Raw genomic sequence first — 9,780 nt, 5'->3', positions numbered from 1 at the left:
CCAGGCACTGTTTTTTAATTTCTGCATTAGTTTCTGTCTCTCATCAGATTTGAGGGCAGGAACCATGTCATTATGGAACCCGTAGAGGGAGAGGGGAAGAGGCAGGCTTTGGAATCAGGCCCAGGCGGCTCCAGATGCAGCTCCACCACTTAAGGACAGCTGCCTGCCCTCTGACAACTTTCCTAACCCCCTCAGCCCCTCTCCGCTTTTGTGAGGATTTAAAAGACATCTATCAGGAAGGGGTGGGCACTTACACAGAGCAGTTGCCCACCCATCCATTTATTCTTGCACAACTCCTTGTTTGGGGTGTCTAGTGTGCAAAGCACTGCCACAGGCATTGCAGGGAACAGAGAAATCAAGTCCTCATCTTCTAGTGGGGGCTGATGTGAGAGGAGGTGATAAGGGCTGGGAGGAGAAATACTGGGTGAGAGGATGGAGAGAAAGGAGTTGCTTTTTTTCTTGGAGTGTTGCTGGAAGGCCTGTCTGATAAGGGGACCCGAGTAGGACCTTCAGGAAGGTCATTCCATGTGTTGGCCCTCAGGTGGGCCCTCAGGCTGTCCTAGGAGCAACAGGGAGGAGGCCAGTGCATGGGGAATAGCGTGAGAGCGTGAGCAAGGGCTGGGGGGGTGGGCGGAGGCGGGTGGGGAAGAGGCAGGACAGGGGGTCCTTATCAGGGACAGGGGAGGGGAAATCTTGCTGGGACAGGAGCCACCAGAGAATCTGGAGCAAAGGAGTGATGGGACCTGACTTCCATTTGTTTGTTTGTTTATGGTGAAAAAATTTATATTTAGAATTAGCCAGCTGGATGCAGTTTAGATGATCCCAATTTTGTTGGCACCACCCCAAGCATCATAGTCAGGGCCAGTTAAACTTATGCCTTCTTCTTTCCATCAGACCCCATCAGGGTGTTGGCCTTGGCTATGTGATGTCATAAAAGTGTCTTCCCAGCCTGTGTGATACATGTTGATGGCCTTGACCTCCACAGTGAACACAAGTGTGTTGCTCTCTTCTTCATGGCAGACTCAGTGGTCTGGGGAACGTGGTGTTGGTGTAGTGGTCAAGCTTGTTTCTCCTGGGGGCGCACGTCCGAGGATATTTAGGCTGCGGTTGGAGCCGCTGTGTCTTTTGTGTGTGTGTCTGTGGATTCATTTCAGCACTGCCTTCTTGGCCTTCAAAGTCTTTGCTTTGGCTTCAGCTTTGGGAGGGCAGGGGCTTCCTTCTTCACTTTCGGCACACCATCTTTGTGAAAAGGGTCCCTGACTTCCATTTTTCACAGGATCAGTCTGGCTTTGAGACTAACGGGAGGATGCAAGGGCTAAAGCAGGGAGACTGGTCAAGAGGCTGCTGCAAAGCCACAGGGGAGAGAGGACAGGGGTTCAGACCAGGGTGGCAGTGTGGAGGGGAGTGGTCAGATCCAGGAGGTATTTGGAGGTAGAGCCACAGAAGTTGCTGATGTGGGGGTGAGATAGAAGGGTAACCCGTGGCTTCGGGGTCCTGCCTGAGCAATTGCCCTGCTGCCCCTCTGCTCCAGTCTATTCAGGAGCATCTTCCAGGCCTTCCAAATTGCTAAAAGAAGGCAGTTTTCCAGGGCCCCAGGGTCCCCACTCAGGTAAAGGAAGACTTTCCATGGCATAGGGAGCCCCATCAATACTGGGGAGACTGTGAACCCCTGGAACCTCTAGGAAAGGGAGGGGCCCAGATGGGGGTCTTGAGGAGGCTTAAGATTTAAGAGCAATAATGCGTGTGGCATCTGGGATCTTAGGCATCATTCCCCCAGGGCTGGCTTGGTGTGGGAAAAACACTCACACTGAGAGGGCACCAGCCTCTACAGCTGCCTTTATTAAGCATCTCTTGTGTGTCAGACACTGGATTGAGTAGTTTACAAATGTTGTATTATGTCTCATCCCAACAACCCTGTTTGGTCAGCATGATTATCCTGATGATGAAAACCAGAGCAGAGAAAGGTTCGGGCATTTCTCTAAGACACTGAGCCAGGCAGCCAAAAAGCTCGCTGTGGAGCCCAGGTCTGTCTTACTCCAAAATATGTGTTCTTTCCGCTCTTCGAGGCTGCCCTACTTTGCTCTTGAAAGAAATAATTTTGTGACACAAATAAATCTAATTGGTGACATTCCCAGCTGGAAGACCAGGGGACCTTTTATGTCTCTCCTAATCCTCCTGTTCTACAGAACATTATTTTTAGGAGGGAAGGAGGGAGGTCCCTTGGCGGGGAGGGGTCTGCCCTTCAGATCAGCTCCCCCCAGACTCTTCTTACTCTTCAGGGTCTTCTCTTTATTTCCAGACTCACAAGGCTCCTCCCTGCCCACCCCATCCCATGCTCCCATGGCAACGGAGGTGGGGCAGTGGGGCAGGCATCTGGCAACCACATGCATCCATGGTGCCGAGATCTCAGGGCTCTACCTGGTTCGACAGGATGGGCAGGCTGAGACCTGAAGGAGATCAGTCCCCAGGCCACTGTGGTGTCCCTCGAAGGGGTCATCAGTGGACAGTAAAAGTGAACAGTTCCTGAGCTCTCTGCCTGTGCCAAGACACACGTGCCAACCCCCACCTGCCATCAGAGTCCTGTGAGGATAAGACTGTCATTGTCCCAGTTGCATCCAAGGAGATGGGATCTTGAAGAGCCGTAAGCGGTGGGACTAGGGTCTGAGCTCCAAACCATCCAAGGGCTAGATGAAGTCACTCAGGACAAGGGTGGAGGGAGGGCACAAGGAAGAGCAGCCCTGGGGACACGTATCGGAAGCAAAGGATGTTGGAGAGGGCCAGTCAGAAGACAGGAGTGTCCTGCAGGCTTGGGGGGAGGAGCGTATGGTCACAGAGGCCGGCGCCCCAGCAAGTCCCGTATCATCCTTCCCCTGTTAGGAGCTGGTCTCCGACTGACTGGCTCAGTAAGAGGTGGGGGCAGAGGCCCAGGGGCTGAAGAGTAAATGGAAAGTAGAGAGAGACACAGTGATTTTGCTGAGAAGGGGAAGAGCAAGATGAGAGGACGGTTAGAGGGGAAGAAAAGCAGGTTGGGTCGGGTGGGCTTGGGCTTGGGCTTGGCTGATGCTCGTTCTAGCCGCAAGCAGGGGAGGGAAGGAGCCAGTAGAGGGAGAGAAGCTGAAAATGCCAGCGTGAGTAAGCCCTCCCTGGAGTGATGTCACAGAGGGGCAGGAGGGGAGAGTGAGAGCAGGCCAGGTTCCCCTTCACCTGCAGGAGGAGTGGCTCAGGCCAGCCCCAGGCTTCCCTAAGAAGGCAGAGAGAGTGAGAACCCTGAGGCCGGCTCTTTCCGGTCTCATTCCCTTTACTTTGCCGGGGAGGATGCCTTATAAAATTGAGATGCTCTGTAAATGCTTGGTGCTCTGAAGTGGAGGGAAATTGCTATTGGATGACAAGACAGAAGGCTCAATCCAGCCCACCAACCCTCCGCAGCCCTCCCAGGGGAACCCAGGGTGGAGTGAAGGTGTAGATGCTCGTATTACCCAGGATGATGGAGATGTTGGCTGTAACCAGATCCGGGAGAGTGAGAAGCCAGGGACCCGGAAATCATTCTCAGAGAGCCAAGCCCCTCCGAACGGGGTTTGCTGTCTTCAGATGTCACTGATCCTGTGTTCACCAAACGAAAACCTGATATCCCTGGACGGGAGTGAGGTTCCCCCGTTGTCCTGTGAAATCTTTGCTGCCCGCGTTGTGCAGTCAAGGAGAAAGTGTTACAGGGGGCAGATGGGTGTGGTGGGCTGAGGTCTCTGGGCTTAGAGTCGGGGTGAAATGAATGAATGGCAGCTGTCGCCGCTGTTAGACCTGGGAGTTTATCCAGCTCAACCCTCCCTACTGACCCCCCCAACACACACACACTCAACTGTACAGCCACCCAGAGACAGAAAATACTGACCAAATTTTACTTTTTAAAGTTTTTATATCTGTGGTGTATTCATCTGGAATTCACTTTGGTGTAAGGAGTGAGGGAGGGATTGTAATTAGCCTTTTTTCTAAATGGCTGTCAGATATTTATGAAATAATCCTTCTTTCCCCCAATGCCACCTTTATTATATATTAAATTCTTGTGTGTATGTAAGCACCCCACCTCCAGTTCTTCAGAATATTGTGACAAGTTTACATTTTCCGACTTCCGGGTGAGTGTGCCCTCCGCAAGGCTCGCTGGAGCTGCATCAGGAACTTTGACTTGGCACTGTAGGTGATGAGGAGCTACAGACTATATTTAAGTTGGGAAGGGGTGGTAATAGAATCAGATCTAGAATGTAGAGGCAGGGCTGCTGGGTGTGGTTGTTCAGGTTACGTACTGCACAAGGACACCACATCCAAGGAGCACCTGTCACATCTTAGACCTTGTAGAGTTGTATGTTTCTTATGACATTTCTTTAGCAGAAGGCAGTGATTTGTCTCATTCTAATGAAATCAGTACATTATGGCAATTTTCCAATAGATGGAAGTAAAATGTCTTGAGGAAGAGATGCCCTTCCCAATTTTGCATGAAAGCCTGTCTGGGCTGGCAGTAGCCCTGCATGGAGAATGGATTAGTAGGGGGAAACTGGAAGAGGGAAAAGGAAGAACAATGGATGATTTCTGCATTTCCAGGTCAAGGTCTGGGGTGTATGGCAAGGCCAGTAATTGAGTCCTTGGGGCCCGACTGGGGACACGCCGGTGGAGCAGATAGCAACATCTACTACTACTAATTCTAATGCCAGTTAGAGGCCTGGGAGACCAGTCACCCAAGGAAGGGTGAGTTACTACGTGCATCTCGGGTCAGTAGAATTCAGCAAGGATTTAGTGAGCGTGGCCAGGCCCTGGGCAGGGTGCTGGGGACCCAGAGGTGAGGCCCAGCCCTGTTGGGTAGACAAGACAAATGCTCCAGAGGTGTATCCTCCACCAGTGTTCTTCCTCAGAGCGCTGACACCTCCCGTGCAAGTTCTGGAAACTTCATTTCCTCTGTAAAAGGGGAGAAAAGGATCCCTTTCCTCTGTCTGCCTTTAGCACTTTGACATTCCCCCAGCACTGCCTTCAGCGTTTTGAGTTATTTCCTAGGTTTGGTTTTCTTTTATCATTATCATTTTCCACGGTTCTGATTTTTATACATTTGCTTTTCCATTCTGTGGCCTGTATTTGTATAATCTACCTCATATCCTGGGTGGTGTCCAGTGAGAAGAAAGAAAGAGGAAGGAAAGGAGAGAAGGGAAGCCAGCGCCGCGGGTCACGGACATGCCCGGCTCTCCCACCAGGTGGCAGTGCTGCACCACGAGAAGGCTGGTGGAACCCTGGTCCTAAATCCCAGCTGGGAAGCTGTGTGCCACTGAGCAAATTCTACCCTTAATGTCCCTAAATCCTAGGCTCCCTACCTCCAATCTCGCAGGCTGGAAAGTTGGAGGAAACCCCCCCCAAATACTATTCAGATTACAGGAGGTCGCGTATGCAAAGAGCCTGGCGTGGACACAGCAGATGCTCAGTGGTCGGGTTCTCCTGCTCCAGGGGTCCTTACCTCTCACAAAGTCTGGAGACATGTTTGGTTGTCACACTTGGGGGAGTGGATTCTACTGGTGTCTAGCGGGTAGAGCTCAGGAATGCTGCTAAACCCTCTGCAGTGCACAGGACAGCGCCCCCAGCAAAGAACGATCTGGCCCACCATGTTGGTAGCGGTGAGGTCGGGAAACCCCGGTCTACTCCCAATCGATTTTGAGCTCCTGGAAGGCAGAAAATGTGTCTTGTCCATTTCTGTATCTTCCTCAGGGCCTGTCACACAGCAGTCTGTCATTGAGTGGAGGGTCAAGTTGAAAGGCAAGTAGTGGCCCGGATATGGTGGTAGGACCAGCGGGCGTCAGACCAGAGGACTGATGGGCATGGAGCAGGGCCACGTGCCTGACTGCATTAGCAGTGGGGCTTCCTGAGGGCTGAACGGGATTTGCAAAAACGTGACTGCCTCCTAAGCACGTTAGGATTGCTTCAAATGCTAACGATCAAGGGGCCTCTTTGAAAGTTTTATTGACTTGAGCACCCCCAGCAGAGCCTTCTGTCCCAAGAAGTGGTCTCATTAACTGGAATGGGTGAATCAGGAAACTCTCTGCCTCCTACAAATCTCAAGAATGTCGTGTCTTGTTCCTCCCACCCCTCAACCTACGCCCCAGGCCTTGACCAATGTTTGTGGAACCAAATGGGAGAAAGTCTAGAAGTCCCGTTCCTGGAAGGGCAAGGGAGTGGCGGGCAGAGCAGATCAAGGAAGGGAAGGGATTGTTATTTTCGCCTCCCTGATGGACTGTCACATGGATGATGGCCTGGCTTTGTCCTGTGTGACCCTCTAGAAGGCGGAGCCCCCTAAAGGGGGGCTTGTGGGAGGCAGGCTGGGTCTTCAGAGAGGCAGCCTGGCAGGACAGGCCGAAGGTTCTAATTACGCCACAGAGGCTGATCCAGTGTGATATTCAATAGAAGTGGCAAGTCTGGGCCAGGTTGGGTGGATGACTGCGGGGCAACCGATCCTGTGGGCAAGCCCTGCAGAGGAGGAAGTTTGGGCCATAAAATACCTACTGCCCTCGGGTGGGCAGGGAGGGTGTCCGTGACAGAACGCCAGCCCTCAGGCTGGCAGAGTGGGGTGACCAAGGAGCAGGGGGTCAGGGAAGTGGGGGTATCAGACAGCACTGGAGACAGTCCCGGGTTCAAATCCTGGCGCCTCCACTGTTTAGTGGCGTTGAGTTGTTTAGTCATTCATTCCTCTGATAGCCATTGAGTTGTGCCAGAACTGTTTCTGGGAGACAAACACAAAAGCAGGCAATTCTAAGTCCGTGTGGAAAGGGCATCATTGGAGACATTCAGGCAGAGCGGGAGCCCAGAAGGTCAGCACCTAACCCGGGTGTGGAGAACCTGACACCGGAGTGGAGCCCAAAAGAGCGAACAAGTTGGGTGCAAAATGGTGGCAGAGGGCTTCCCTGGTGGCGCAGTGGTTGAGAGTCTGCCTGCTAATGCAGGGGACACAGGTTCGAGTCCTGGTCTGGGAAGATCCCACATGCCGCAGAGCAACTGGGCCCGTGAGCCACAATTGCTGAGCCTGTGCGTCTGGAGCCTGTGCTCCGCAACAAGAGAGACCGTGATAGTGAGAGGCCCACGCACCGCGATGAAGAGTGGCCCCCACTTGCCGCAACTAGAGAAAGCCCTCGCACAGAAACGAAGACCCAACACAGCCATAAATAAATAAATAAATAAAATTAAAAAAAAAAAAAAATGGTGGCAGAAGGTTCTGGGAGGAGAGAATACTGGGTACGAACTGGCAGAGGAGTGCTGAGTTCCATCAGATGAGTTCAAATGTTTTTGGCTGTGAGTAGCAGAAAACCCAACTCAAAGTGTCTTTATTTTTTATCTTTTTAAAAATATTTATTTATTCCACTTTCTTTATGGCCACATTGGGTCTGAGTTGCGGCACGCAGGATCATTGTTGTGGCAGGCGGGATCTTTCGTTGCGGCACGCAGGCTCTTCGTTGCAGCTCATAGGCTTCTCTCTAGTTGAGGCGCTCAATAGTTGTGCCGCGCGGGCCCAGCTGCCCCGCGACGTGTGGGATCCTATCTCCCTGGCCAGGGATCGAACCCACGTCCCCAGCATTGGAAAGCGGACTCTTTACCACTGGACCACCAGGGAAGTCCCTCAAGGTGTCTTTAACAAAAGGGAATTTATGGGCTCACATAGCTGAGAAGTCCTAGCTGTGGGTTTTAGCGGAGGCTCCACACAGCAGCCAGTGCTATAAGCTATATGCTCTACACACACCCCTGTATTTTTTCCGGTAGTGGAAGGGGAGTAGTTCCTTTTCTATTATTCTTGAAGAAGAGAGAAGAACTTCTTTTCTAGGAGCTTCCCACGATTTCTTCTGTATCACTAGCCTGAACTGGTCCACTTGTCCATCCCTGAAGCAATCGCCCTGACCTGGCAGCGGATGTCACTAATTGGCTTAGCCATGTAGGGCTACTTCAGGAGCTGGTGTGTGCATGTGTGGGCATGTGTGTGTGCACATATGCGTGTGTGTCAACCTTGCCAAAATGCATGGTTAAATTCTGGGAGGAAGATCAGGAAACTTGCACAAGCCTCTTAGATAGCCTCATCCACCAGAGGGCAGACAGCAGAAGCAAGAAGAACTACAATCCTGCAGCCTGTGGAACAAAAACCACATTCACAGAAAGATAGACAATATGAAAAGGCAGAGGGCTATGTACCAGATGAAGGAACAAGATAAAACCCCAGAAAAACAACTAAATGAAGTGGAGATAGGCAACCTTCTAGAAAAAGAATTCAGAATAATGATAGTGAAGATTCTATCTTCACCACTATCTTCACTCTCACCACTATTATTCAACATAGTTTTGGAAGTCCTAGCCACGGCAATCAGAGAAGAAAAAGAAATAAAAGGAATACAAATTGGAAAAGAAGAAGTAAAACTGTCACTGTTTGCAGATGACATGATACTATACATAGAGAATCCTAAAGCTGCCACCAGAAAACTACTAGAGCTAATCAATGAATGTGGTAAGTTGCAGGATACAAAATTAATGCACAGAAATTTCTTGCATTCCTATACACTAATGATGAAAAATCTGAAAGAGAAATTAAGGAAACACTCCCATTTACCATTGCAGCAAAAAGAATAAAATACCTAGGAATAAACCTACCTAGGGAGACAAAAGACCTGTATGCAGAAAACTGTAAGACACTGATGAAAGAAATCAAAGATGATACCAACATATGGAGAGATACACCATGTTCTTGGATTGGAAGAATCAATATTGTGAAAATGACTATACTACCCAAAGCAATCTACAGATTCAATGCAATCCCTATCAAATTACCAATGGCATTTTTTACGGAACTAGAACAAAAAATCTTAAAATTTGTATGGAGACACAAAAGACCCCGAATAGCCAAAGCAGTCTTGAGGGAAAACAACGGAGCTGGAGGAATCAGACTCCCTGACTTCAGACTATACTACAAAGCTACAGTAATCAAGACAATATGGTACTGGCACAAAAACAGAAACATAGATCAATGGAACAAGATAGAAAGCCCAGAGATAAACCCACGCACCTATGGTCAACTAATCTATGACAAAGGAGGCAAGGCTATACAATGGAGAAAAGACAGTCTCTTCAATAAGTGGTGCTGGGAAAACTGGACAGCTACATGTAAAAGAATGAAATTAGAACACTCCCTAACACCATACACAAAAATAAACTCAAAATGGATTTGAGACCTAAATGTAGGACCGGACACTATAAAACTCTTAGAGGAAAACATAGGAAGAACACTCTTTGACATAAATCACAGCAAGATCTTTTTTGATCCACCTCCTAGAGTAATGGAAATAAAAACAAAAATAAACAAATGGGACCTAATGAAACTTCAAAGCTTTTGCCCAGCAAAGGAGACCATAAACAAGACGAAAAGACAACCCTCAGAATGGGAGAAAATATTTGCAAACGAATCAGTGGACAAAGGATTAATCTCCAAAATATATATACAGCTCATGCAGCTCAGTATTAAAGACACAAACAACCCAATCCAAAAATGGGCAGAAGACCTAAATAGACATTTCTCCAAAGAAGATATACAGATGGCCAAGAAGCACATGAAAAGCTGCTCAACATCACTAATCATTAGAGAAATGCAAATCAAAACTACAATGAGGTATCACCTCACACCAGTTAGAATGGGCATCACCAGAAAATCTACAAACAACAAATGCTGGAGAGGGTGTGGAGAAAAGGGAACCCTCTTGCACTGTTGGTGGGAATGTTAATTGA

Source organism: Balaenoptera musculus, chromosome 10, assembly GCF_009873245.2.
Source record: "Balaenoptera musculus isolate JJ_BM4_2016_0621 chromosome 10, mBalMus1.pri.v3, whole genome shotgun sequence".
NCBI classification, from domain to species: Eukaryota; Metazoa; Chordata; class Mammalia; order Artiodactyla; family Balaenopteridae; genus Balaenoptera; species Balaenoptera musculus.
The sequence above is the reverse complement of the archived record's forward strand: the minus strand, read 5'-3'. Positions refer to the sequence as shown.